The sequence below is a fragment of the Lithobates pipiens genome, unplaced genomic scaffold (assembly GCF_037356315.1).
Source record: "Lithobates pipiens isolate NorthernLeopardFrog02 unplaced genomic scaffold, aLitPip1_a1.2 Scaffold_16, whole genome shotgun sequence".
In the NCBI taxonomy this organism is placed as follows: domain Eukaryota; kingdom Metazoa; phylum Chordata; class Amphibia; order Anura; family Ranidae; genus Lithobates; species Lithobates pipiens.
In genome coordinates, this window is record NW_027507748.1 from 152883026 (window position 1) to 152895548 (window position 12523).

Sequence of the window (12523 nt, forward strand, 5' to 3'; positions counted from 1 at the left end):
ACACATATTACAAACATTATGGGTATTATTTGTTACCCTTTCTTTTACGTTGAGACATTCACAAAGTGAATTGTTTACAACTAGACCCCATAGTCTCTTCTGCCAAAAACTCTACAACTTTTATTTTAGTTCTGCTTTAAAGTGATATTAAAGTCTTATTTTTTTTGTTTAAAATAACAAGCATGTTATACTCACATGCTCTGTGTGGTGGTTTTGCACGGACCAGCCCAGATCCTCCCCTTCTCTGTTCCCTAGCCGGGCTCCTGGCCCTTCCCTCCTGTTGAGTGCCCCCACAGCAAGCAGCTTGCTATGGGTGCACCCGAGCCATTGCTCTGTGTTTCTATTCGGACACAGAGCCTTGCCTCAGCCCCACCCCATCTCTCTACTCATTAGCTCACTGACTTTGATTAACAGCAGCGGGAGCCAATGGCATCCCCTGCTGTCTCAGCCAATGAGGAGGGAGAGTCCCTGAGAGCCGAGACTCTTGTGCAACATTGCTGGATCGAGATGGGGCTTAGATAAGAATTAGTGTGGCACACAGAAGGCCCTTCATCTTAACTGCTTGCCGACCAGCCGCCATAATTTTACAGCGGCAGGTCGGCACGATCCCATGAATCATTGTAGCTATACGTCGGCTCGCAGGATTGGGATAGCAGGACCGGGATAGCAGGATCAGGATAGCAGGCCTGTGCACCCGCTGCACAACGGGGGTGCCGGTGCTCGTGGCCAATGATTGCGATGACCGCCAGCCATGAGCAATCGTGAGCAGGAGAGACAGAACAGGAACGAGTGTTCTGACAGAAGTTCTGTCAGGAGTGACAGATCGTGTGTCCTATTAGCTAGGAACCACGATCCGTCCCATCCCCTAGTCAGTCCCCTCCCCCTTCAGTTAGAAACACACACTAGGGAACACAGTTAACCCCTTGATCGGCCCCTAATGTTAACCCTTTTCCCTAGCAGTGACATTTATACAGTAATCAGTGCATTTTTATAGCACTGATTGCTATATAAATGCCAATGGTCCCAAAAATGTGTCAAAAAATTCCAATGTGTGCACCATAATGTCACAGTCCCAATAAAAATTACAGATCGCCGCCATTACTAGTAAAAAAAAATAATAATAATAAAAATGCTATAAAGCTATCCCCTATTTTGTAAATGCTATAACTTTTGCGCAAACCAATCAATATATGCTTATTGTGTTTTTTTAACCAAAAATATGTAGAAGAATACATATCAGCCTAAAATGAGAAAAAAATATAATTTTTTTTTTTAAATTGTCGCTCTTTTTTTGTTTATAGCGCAAAAAATAAAAAACGCAGAGGCGATCAAATACCACCAAAAAGAAAGCTCTATTTGTGGGGAAAAAAAGGATGGTATTTTGTTTTGGTGCATCATCGCACGTCCACGCAATTGTCAGTTAAATGTACCCAGTGCCGAATCGCAAAAAATGGCTCAGTCATTCAGCAGCCAAATCTTCCGGGGCTGAAGTGGTAATGCCTACAATGCATTGAAATAAAAAACCTTTGGCTTTTAAAAGCACTTTAAAATGTATGCAAAAGCTAACAATGAACTATATAATTTTTCCAGAAGCACAGCGGCAGATGATTGTCTCAGTATAGTGACAACTTCCTGGAGGGCTTGCTCATGTGGGTTCAGACTACGATCCAAACACACTTAAAGCGGAGGTTCACACAAAAATTGAACCTCCCCTTTTCGGAACCATCCTCCCTTCGGTGTCACATTTGACACCTTTCATGGGGGAGGGGGGTGCAGATACCTGTCTAAGACAGGTATTTGCACCCACTTCCCATGGGAATCTATGCCTCTTCCTGTCCCGCCGCACTGTCTGCTGGGACACACACGGGTCCCAGAGACAGCACAGACCATTCTCATTGTGCTGCACGACTTGCTCATGTGCAGTAGGGAATCGGGAAGTGAAGCCGATATGCTTCGCTTCCTGATTCCCTCATCGAGAATGGTGCCGGCAGCACCCTAGAGCCGAGCGATTGCTCGGCATCGGCTGCCGACATCGCTGGACTCCAGGACAGGTAAGTGTCCATTTATTAAAAGTCAGCAGCTGCAGTATTTGTAGCTGCTGGCTTTTAGTCATTTTTTTTTTAGGTGGACTCCCTCTTTAAGCTCATCCCTAGTGTCTTTGTATAACTGTGTCCCTGTTTCTAGCAATTGTTAGAATGGTCATTTAACCACTACAATATCAGGCACTTTCACCCCCTTCCTTCCCAGCCCAATTTTATGCTTTCATCGCTCTCGCACTTTCAATGACAATTGCGCGGTCATGCTGCACTGTACCCAAATGAAATTTTTATAATTTTGTTCACACAAATAGAGCTTTATTTTGGTGGTATTTATTCATGACTCCGTTTTTTATTTTTTGTGATATAAGCGCAAAAAAAGCGGAAATTTGGAAAAAAACTATATTTTCTTCTTTCTATTTTAAAAGAAATACAATTAAATCAAATTTTGTCATACATTTAAGCCAAAATGTATTCTGCTACATGTTTTTGGTAAAAAAAATTCTGTTAAGTGTATAATAATTGGTTTGTGTGATCACGGACATATGTACGCAAATGATCATGTACATATGTGTGCAGGTGATCACGGACATATGTGTGCAGATAACCATTGGGACATGTGATTTTAGTGGGACATATGTGGGGGACATGTCTAATTGGGGACATGTTTATTATTTGGAGACATGTGTGTTTTGGGGACATGTGTTTTGGGGACATGTGTGGGGACATGTGTGTATTACTGGACTAGTGATCAGTGAGTAAAAAGCTGTAAAAACAGCTCATACTCACTGATCACCAGCCGGCTGCAGCGATCTGCTCTCCTCTCCTCAGCGACGACTGCCACGTGAGGAGAGGAGAGCCGATTGCCTAGCAACGGGCTGTTTGTTTACATCACATGACGGCTGTGATTAGACACGGCCATCATGTGATCAGGAGGGCCAATCGCAGAGCCCTCCTGCCGATCCGAGATGCGCCATGTCCGGGTGACATGAGCGCATCGGGATCACGCCGCTGCGCGGGCACGCGCTCACGCGATCTCCCTCCTTCTGATGGATGTTCCTGAACGTCCAGTCAGAAGGAGGCGGCTCCCACCCGGCCGTATATATGTACATTGGCTGGGTGGGAAGTGGTTAAAAATGCTTGTGTCTCTGACAAAGCATGTTATTTAATTTAACAATTTGAGGTGTTTAACCACTTGCCGACCGCCGCACGACGATGTACGTCGACAGAATGGCACGGGCAGGCATATTGGCGTACATGTACATCCCTGCCGGTGCCCGCGGCGGTCGGCATTCGTTCGGGAGCGATCCCGGACGAGGGGACGGCCATTCATTCATGGCCACCCCCTCGCGATCGCTCCCGACGAATGAAAATGCTCCGTGACATCACTTCCTCTCCTGTAATGTAAACACAGGAGAGGAAGTGATGTAATCTCTCCTCCGTGTCGGTATTTTTCGTTCCGACACCGAGGAGAGAGGATCGGTGAGTTGCACCAACACGACACTACACAGTAGAACATGCCAGGCACACTCACACCCCCCCCCCCGATCACCCCCCCAATTACCCCTGCCCCCCAGTCACAGTGACACCAATGTCATTTTTTTTTTTTTTTTTTTTTTGCATTGGTGTCATTTGTTACTGTAATAACTGTTAGGGCAGTTAGGGTTAGCCCCCTTTAGTTCTAATGTACCCCCCTAACCCCCCAATAAAGGTTTAACCCCGTGATCACCCCCCGTCGCCAGTGTCACTAAGGCTGGGTTCACATTGCAGCGGTTTATGAGAACGAATGTGATTCGCACCGCACTGCAGTGCAAATCACATCCGATCTCTGTGCGATTCGAGTTCAGCCATTCGCCGCACCCGCCGCACCTGCCGCAAATTCGCACGGGACCCTTTTTTTGGTCCGCAGCAGAATCGGATCGCATGGGTGTTCACACCATGCGATCCGAGTTTGCAGATCGCACTGCGATATGCGAACTGATCTGGGGGTGTCATTAACATTTCACTGACACTCCCAGCAGTTCGCATAGGGCAGTGTGAACTGCCGCCGGGAGGCATGCGATGCGGGAACCCGCCGCGGATTTGTGGCGTTCCCGCATCACTCCAGTGTGAACCCAGCCTAATAAGCGATCGTTTTTCTGATCGCTGTATTAGTGTCACAGGTGACGCTAGTTAGGCAGGTAGGTATTTAGGTTCGCTGCAGCTTTTTATAGCGCCAGGGACCCCCATATACTACCGCATAAAGCCCCCTGATTGCCCCCTAGTTAACCCTTTCACCAGTGATCACCATATAACTGTTACAGGTGACGCTGGTTGGTTAGTTATTTTTTAATAGTTTCAGGGCACCCGCCATTTATTACCTAATAAAGGTTTAACCCCCTGATCACCCAGCGGGTGTCATTTGTGACTGTAATAACTATTAGGGCAGTTAGGGTTAGCCCCCTTTAGTTCTAAGGTACCCCCCTAACCCCCCCAATAAAGGTTTAACCCCGTGATCACCCCCCGTCGCCAGTGTCACTAAGGCTGGGTTCACATTGCAGCGGTTTATGAGAACGGATGTGATTCGCACCGCACTGCAGTGCAAATCACATCCGATCTCTGTGCGATTCGAGTTCAGCCATACAGATAGTATGGCTGAATTCGTGTCGCACCCGCCGCACCCGCCGCAAACTCGCACGGGACCCTTTTTTTGGTCCGCAGCAGAATCGGATCGCATGGGTGTTCACACCATGCGATCCGAGTTTGCAGATCGCACTGCGATATGCGAACTGATCTGGGGGTGTCATTAACATTTCACTGACCCTCCCAGCAGTTCGCATAGGGCAGTGTGAACTGCCGCCGGGAGGCATGCGATGCGGGAACCCGCCGCGCATTCGTGGCGTTCCCACATCGCTCCAGTGTGAACCCAGCCTAATAAGCGATAATTTTTCTGATCGCTGTATTAGTGTCACAGGTGACGCTAGTTAGGCAGGTAGGTATTTAGGTTCGCCGCAGCTTTTTATAGCGCCAGGGACCCCCATATACTACCGCATAAAGCCCCCTGATTGCCCCCTAGTTAACCCTTTCACCAGTGATCACCATATAACTGTTACAGGTGACGCTGGTTGGTTAGTTATTTTTTTTATAGTTTCAGGGCACCCGCCATTTATTACCTAGTCTCACTAGTGTACCCCTAAATTTAGGGGTGTCTACTTTCCAAAATGGGGTCATTTGGGGGGGGTTTGTGCCATCTTGGCATTTTATGGCCTTTAAAACTGTAACGCCCTTAGAAAGCCTGAAGGCGGTGCTTGGTTTTCGGGGCCCCGTACGCGGCTAGGCTCCCAAAAAGTCCCACATATGTGGTATCCCCGTACTCAGGAGAAGCAGCAGAATTTATTTTGGGGTGTCATTTCACATATGCCCATGGCATGCGTGAGCAATATATCATTTAGTGACAACTTTGTGAAAAAAAAAAAAAAAAAAGTTTGTAATTTTCCCGCAACTTGTGGCAAAATATAAAATATTCCATGGACTCAACATGCCTCTCAGCACATAGCTTGGGGTGTCTACTTTCTAAAATGGGGTCATTTGTGGGGGTTTTGTGCCATCTTGGCATTTTATGGCCTTCAAAACTGTAATAGGTAGTGAGGAGTGAAGTCAAATATTTACGCCCTTAGAAAACCTGAAGGCGGTTCTTGGTTTTCGGGGGCCCCGTACACGGCTAAGCTCCCAAAAAATCCCACACATGTGGTATCCTCATACTCAGGAGAAGCAGCAGAATTTATTTTGGGGTGTCATTTCACATATGCCAATAGCATGTGTGAGCAATATATCATTTAGTGACAACTTTGTGAAAAAAAAATAAAAAAAAATTAAAGTTTGTAATTTTTCCGCAACTTGTGGCAAAATATAAAATATTCCATGGACTCAACATGCCTCTCAGCAAATAGCTTGGGGTGTCTACTTTCTAAAATGGGGTCATTTGTGGGGGTTTTGTGCCATCTTGGCATTTTATGGCCTTCAAAACTGTAATAGGTAGTGAGAAGTGAAATCAAAAATTTACGCCCTTAGAAAGCCTGAAGGCGGTGCTTGGTTTTCGGGGCCCCGTACGCAGCTAGGCTCCCAAAAAGTCCCACATATGTGGTATCCCCGTACTCAGGAGAAGCAGCAGAATTTATTTTGGGGTGTCATTTCACATATGCCCATGGCATGCGTGAGCAATATATCATTTAGTGACAACTTTGTGTAAAAAAAAATAAAAACATTTTTTTTTGTCATTATTCAATCGCTTGAGGCAAAAAAATAAAATATTCAATGGGCTCAACATGCCACTTATCAATTTCCTTAGGGGGTCTACTTTCCAAAATGGGGTCATTTGGGGGGGTTTTGTACTGCCCTGCCATTTTAGCACCTCAAGAAATGAGATAGGCAGTCGTAAACTAAAAGCTGCGTAAATTCCAGAAAACGTACCTTAGTTTGTAGATGTGACAACTTTTGCGCAAACCAATAAATATACAATTATTGACTTTTTTTTTACCAAAGACATGTGGCTGAATACATTTTGGCCTAAATGTATGACTAAAATTGAGTTTATTGGATTTTTCTAATAACAAAAAGTAGAAAATATCATTTTTTTTCAAAATTTGCGGTCTTTTTACGTTTATATCGCAAAAAATAAAAATCGCAGAGGCAATCAAATACCATCAAAAGAAAGCTCTATTTGTGGGAAGAAAAGGACGCAAATTTTGTTTGGGTACAACATTGCATGACCGCGCAATTACCGGTTAAAGCAGCGCAGTGCCAAATTGTAAAAAGACCTCTGGTCATTTACCAGCAAAATGGTCCGGTCTGAAAGTGGTTAAGAAATGAAGCTTGTTCTGTATATTTAATGAATAAATATTGCACAGTAGAAATCAATAAACAACTATAATTAGCAAATCTAGCAAATGCTTTGAAGGCTCCATGTTTGTGCAGCTTTCACAATCTGTTTTATGTTATTCTGCAGTGTATGGCATGCTCCTTGCCAGCTTAAAGTGGAAGTAAACCCTCCTATCATTTTTCAGCCAAGGAAGCTGCCATCTTGACCTCTGTTTAATCTTCAACTGCCATGTTGTTACACATGTGATCAGTTATGACACCAGCCATTGGATGGTTTAACAGTTTAGTTGAGAGCACAACCAATGTGACCAATGTGACAGTTATATTTCTGACATTTTTGCATTATTGCTTCTAACTTTGGACCTGTTTAGTAAACTCCAAGTCACAGTTACTCTCTGTCTGATCATTCATTTGATTATTAATTCTGTTAAAATATTAAGTCATCAGTTTAGGAGTTGTTTTGATGCAAGGGCTAAGTGTTGGTCAAAGTCACAAGCTTAATTTAGGAGTAGGTTAAGGGTAAAATATTACATTTTGGATGTTAGGTACTCTCTTTACAGTTTAAATGTCATATTTTGTGCATAGTTATGGTTTGCTTTATTGTTTGAAATGGGTTAGTAACAACTTGGGGACATTTGTTGTTCATTATTGGTTTTGAAATTAAGTTTCCATAATCCATTGCGGTTTGTAAGTGGCAATGGCAATGAGTTGTTGAGTTTTTTTCTATTATAATTTTCTGCTTAAAACAAGACAATAATACTGATATTTTAAAACAAAAATGTTATAGTCCTGTGCTATATCTGGAATAGCCTCAATAAAATGACTTCAAACCCTTTTTCAGTGCGAGTGATCACAGGGAATAAAAAAAGTAGAATGAGCAAATGGGCAGCGAGTGCCAGACGGGGAATTAGAAGCAATGTTGGTCAGATGTGACGCTGGGCAGAATAGATGTGTTTTAGTTATAGTTATTCAGTTTAGTTATTGCCAACCCCATCCCAAGATGCTGAGCTCATGTCTCGAAACCAAATCATACATCAGAGTTAGGGTTAATATTACAGCCAATGTTTTATGTGATGTAAAATTGGTGCATGTTACATTCATAGTCAGAATGGAGGGCATCAAGAAGACAAGTTCCCTTCATTTAATTGTTAAAAAGTTAGGACATCCTGTGATATTAATTATGGTTCATTTCTTTTTACAGAAAAAGCCCAGTATATTGTCTTTAGTGGCAATTGATTTCAATTTAAAACATTTTTGTTAATTCAAATTTTATTGTAAATTATTATAAAATATTACACAAACTTGGACAAATTTAACAAAAATTCAAAACATTTTAAACATAACAAAGTCTTTTTTTGTGTGAACTAACTAGATTTCTACTATTATTTTAATTATAAAAAAAGAGTAAAAAATCTCAGAGACGAGCATCTGATTTCTTTCTATTTGCCGTACAGCTAATTTTCACAAGCTTGTGGAGAATGATCACTAATACTTATAGACCGTCTAATGCCTGGTTAACACAATGAGATTATCAGATGAATGATCATCTTTTTCTTTGCATGCTAGTTTCACATCGGAAATGTAGAGGTTACTAAAGTTACAAAAATTAAAAAATTCTCATAAACAGAATAAGAAGTGATGCAATGTGTTGTATAGAATCTGCATTGTATTTTGGACGAAAACTGTACTGATTAAACTAAAATTGTACAGTCTGGTATCGTACGAGAACATTTTTTGTGCTTGTCCCATTGGATCATTTTGCATGAATTGTTGGGATCGGCTCTTGAAAGCTGTACTAGGGGGCGTGGCCTGGACAGCAATGGAGTAGGACGCTTGTGACCTAAGCTCCGCTCCTACCGCGATCTCCTGTAGTAATCCTGGGTGCCCACTGACTGTTTTACCCACGATTTTACCGGTGTAATACCTGCTACTTTCTCGTGTATACCTTGGGACGATGTCTCTGACGAAGAAGCAGTCTGCAGCGGCGGCATCTCTTGAAAAATTCCGGCGGGACCATGAGGGCCACCATGGCGGACAGTCCACTCCGGCTGCAGAACCTGCTACCTCAGACATGGTGAAGGTGCTTGAGGTGATTTCTACCTGCCAGGCTACACTGACAACTAAGCTTGAGGAGGTTAAGGTGGACGTCTCACTTATCCGACAGGACATGGCTAAACTGCGTGACAGAGTGAAGGAAACTGAAACCCGGATCAGTCAGGCCGAAGATGTCCTGTTCCCTCTGCAGCATGCCCTGGAGGATTGTCAAAGGCAACTCCAGCAGCTGGCCCAGAAACAGGACGACCTTGAGAATAGGGCCCGCAGATCTAACCTCCGATTTATCGGCCTACCGGAAGGCTCCGAGGGGGCTGACCCGGCGACATTTTTGGAATCTCTCCCGATTAAGGCCTATGGTAGGGAGGCGTTCTCTACCTCCTTTATTATTGAAAGGGCCCACAGAATGCCTGCCCGCCCGCCGCCGGAGGGGGCACCTCCTCGCACGTGCATTGCTAAGCTGCTAAATTACAGAGATAGAGATGCCATCCTTCGCCTTACTCGAGAAAAAGGCAACATCCCGTTTCAGAACGGACATATATCGGTGTTTCCCGACTTCTCCGCAGAAGTTCAAAAACGTCATTCCAGATTCGTGGAAGTCAAGAGGCGCCTCAGGGCACATCACCTCAAATACGCCATGTTGTACCCGGCCAGACTCCGCGTTGTGGGGGAAGATAGGGCCTACTTTTTTGAAGATCCTGAGATGGCGGTATCCTGGTTGGACCAGAGAGACGCGGCTCGAAATCGGCCACCTCGAGACTAAAATCGTTGGAGGATTTGTGAGTACTCTATCTGCTCCACCCTTTCTGTTTGCCCGTGTGCAAGCAGATCGCTGTTGGACTGCCTATGCGTGGTTCACTATCCTCAGTCCCTGAATAGATACTTCTGTTCCCCCTCTCTATCATGGATGGCCGTTACTCTTGTGGACTGAACATTTGCTGCTGCCTATGGCCACGCTCTGCGGGCATCCCCCTGGTTCGATACACAGTACCCCTTCCCCCTCCCTGTTAGTTTGGGGGGCCCGCTTGGCGGGCTTTATTGGGCCCTTTCCCTGGGTGGGTGGGGGGGTCGCGGGTCATCTGGACTTGCTGCATGGGACTGCAGAACTTTGACTCTCTCCTGATACGTGCCCTTTACTGGACTGCTATGTCCCGCTGCTGAACTGGGCACCGCACCAATGGGAGTGGGGTGGGAAATGGACGCATGGTCCGGCTCCGGCCTACAAGCCAGGTTATGACGGTAGAAGACTTGGTCTTGTCACTGGGTGCATACCTGGCAAAGTCCACCCCCGTGGCTTATTGTTACTGACATTGCCTAGTGTTATATGGTTTGTTTTGGGAAGGGAACTCCAGCCAAGTTGGGGTGGCTGAGAGCAGGGAGGATGGGGATGGGTTGTAGTTGTTATGTTATAGTATGTTATGTTCTATGCTTAGTTTATGACACAAGCTTTATTTGGTTATGGAACAGACAAATGTCTCTTTTTCATGTCTACTCTGATAAATATGGGAATGGATACTGTTTTGACGGGTGGTATGGGTACTATTTTTCTCCTTGTGATATTGGCTGAGACCATGCAATGGGTACCCTGAAGTTACTGACGTGGAATGTCAGGGGAATTCGGGATAAAATTAAGAGGACGGCAGTGTTTGGGTGTCTTAAAACTTATAGAGCGGATATCACAGTTCTGGTGGAGACGCATGTAACTGGGAGATTGCAAATAGCTTTGCGTCGCCCGTGGATTGGATGGGCCTACCCATACGTCCTATTCTCGCGGGGTGTCTGTATTGATATCTAAAATGGCACAGTTTTCCTTGGTTTCTTTACAGACAGACCCACAGGGCAGATATATATTTATACACTGCTTATTGCACGGAGAACAGTACATTATTCTCGCCTATTATGTACCCCCGCCCTACGATCATAGACTAATTACAGAGGGATTATTTTTTATGGCTCAACACCCTAATGTCCCAGCAATTTGGCTGGGAGATTTTAATATGGTTTTGAATCCAGGGGTGGATAGAATGAGCTCTACTCGAGGGGACCATCCACAGGGGGATACTGGCCTAGGTTGCACGTTTCAGGAATTCTCTCTTACAGATTTATGGCGATTTAAATATCAGGCTAAACGTGTTTACTCCTGTTTCTCTGCAACTCACTCCATCATGTCACGCATAGATTATATTGCTGTGTCTGCCCAGTTGTTACCCAGGCTAGTAGACACGGGCTATTATGCTAGATCATTGTCAGACCACGCCCCTTGCTGGGCAACTTTTTCCTTGACCCGGCCTACTGGACCGAAACCATGGTGGCTTCACCCCTTCTGGTTAACCGCCTTGAGTGACAGCGAAGACTTAGGGGATGAATGGGGGTTTTTCTTTACTACTAATCAGGGAACGGCTCCGGTTGATTGTACCTGGGAGGCTTTTAAACTGCATGTACGCTCCAGTTTAACACACCGGATTAACTGGTTGAAGAGTACCTCCAAGACTTTGCTATCTAATGCCCTACGGGAGCTGGACTCGGTGACCACTGACTTCACCACTGACCCCACACCTGCTAAGGCCCAGATATTAAGACACCACACAAGGCTAGTAGATCACCTCCACACTGAACAGGCTAAGCAGAAGTTGTTTTTTGTTAAGCAACGGGTGTTTGGGCAGGGAGAGAGGGCGGGAAAGTTGCTGGCCTACTTGGCGCATCGGGACTCCAAGCCCCCGGTGGTGGTTTCGTTGACTGACAATGGGGGTGAGGAGGTGACTGATCCGCCAACAGTGGCCACCATGTTTCGTGCTTACTATGCTGCCCTCTATGAGTCGCAGGTACATAGGCCGAAGGACTGAGACTGGGGCATACCTCCGAGATGTCTCTCTTCCCCACCTGTCCGAGGCTCAGGTTGAGTCTCTTGAGGCCCCGATATCGGCAGATGAGATTAGGCTAGCGGTGGCATCCCTTGCAACGGCTAAGGCCCCTGGACTGGATGGTATTCCTCTGGATTTCTATGCCCACTACTCTGAGATACTAGTGCCAGAATTGTTGAGATTATATACACACATATTTGACTCCGAGTCCCTACCTGCTACTCTAAGGCAGGCAGTTATTATAGTGATACCCAAGCCAGGAAAGGTTCCCCACTCCCCGGATTCCTACCGCCCCATCTCGCTGCTCCAAGCAGATATTAAAATTTTGGCTAAAGTACTTGCCACCCGTTTGAGTGGCGTCATCCTATCACTTATTCACCCTGATCAAACGGGATTTATGCCCGGGGAAAAAATAAAATCATTAATATCGGTTGTATATGAATATCCAGGCTGAGCATGACAGAGTAGGCTCGAGGGTGGTGGTGTCATTGGATGCCGCTAAGGCGTTTGATTCCATTGAGTGGAATTATCTTTGGGAATGCTTGGGTAAATTTGGGTTTGGCCCCAATTTTGTTAAATGGATTACTCTCCTATACTATCGCCCAATGGCTAGAGTAGCGGTTAATGGATGGGTGTCGGACCCCTTTCAGTTGGGCCGTGGCACACCTGCTTTGGCGGCAGAACCGTTGGCTGCTGCACTTCGGGCACACCCGGCTG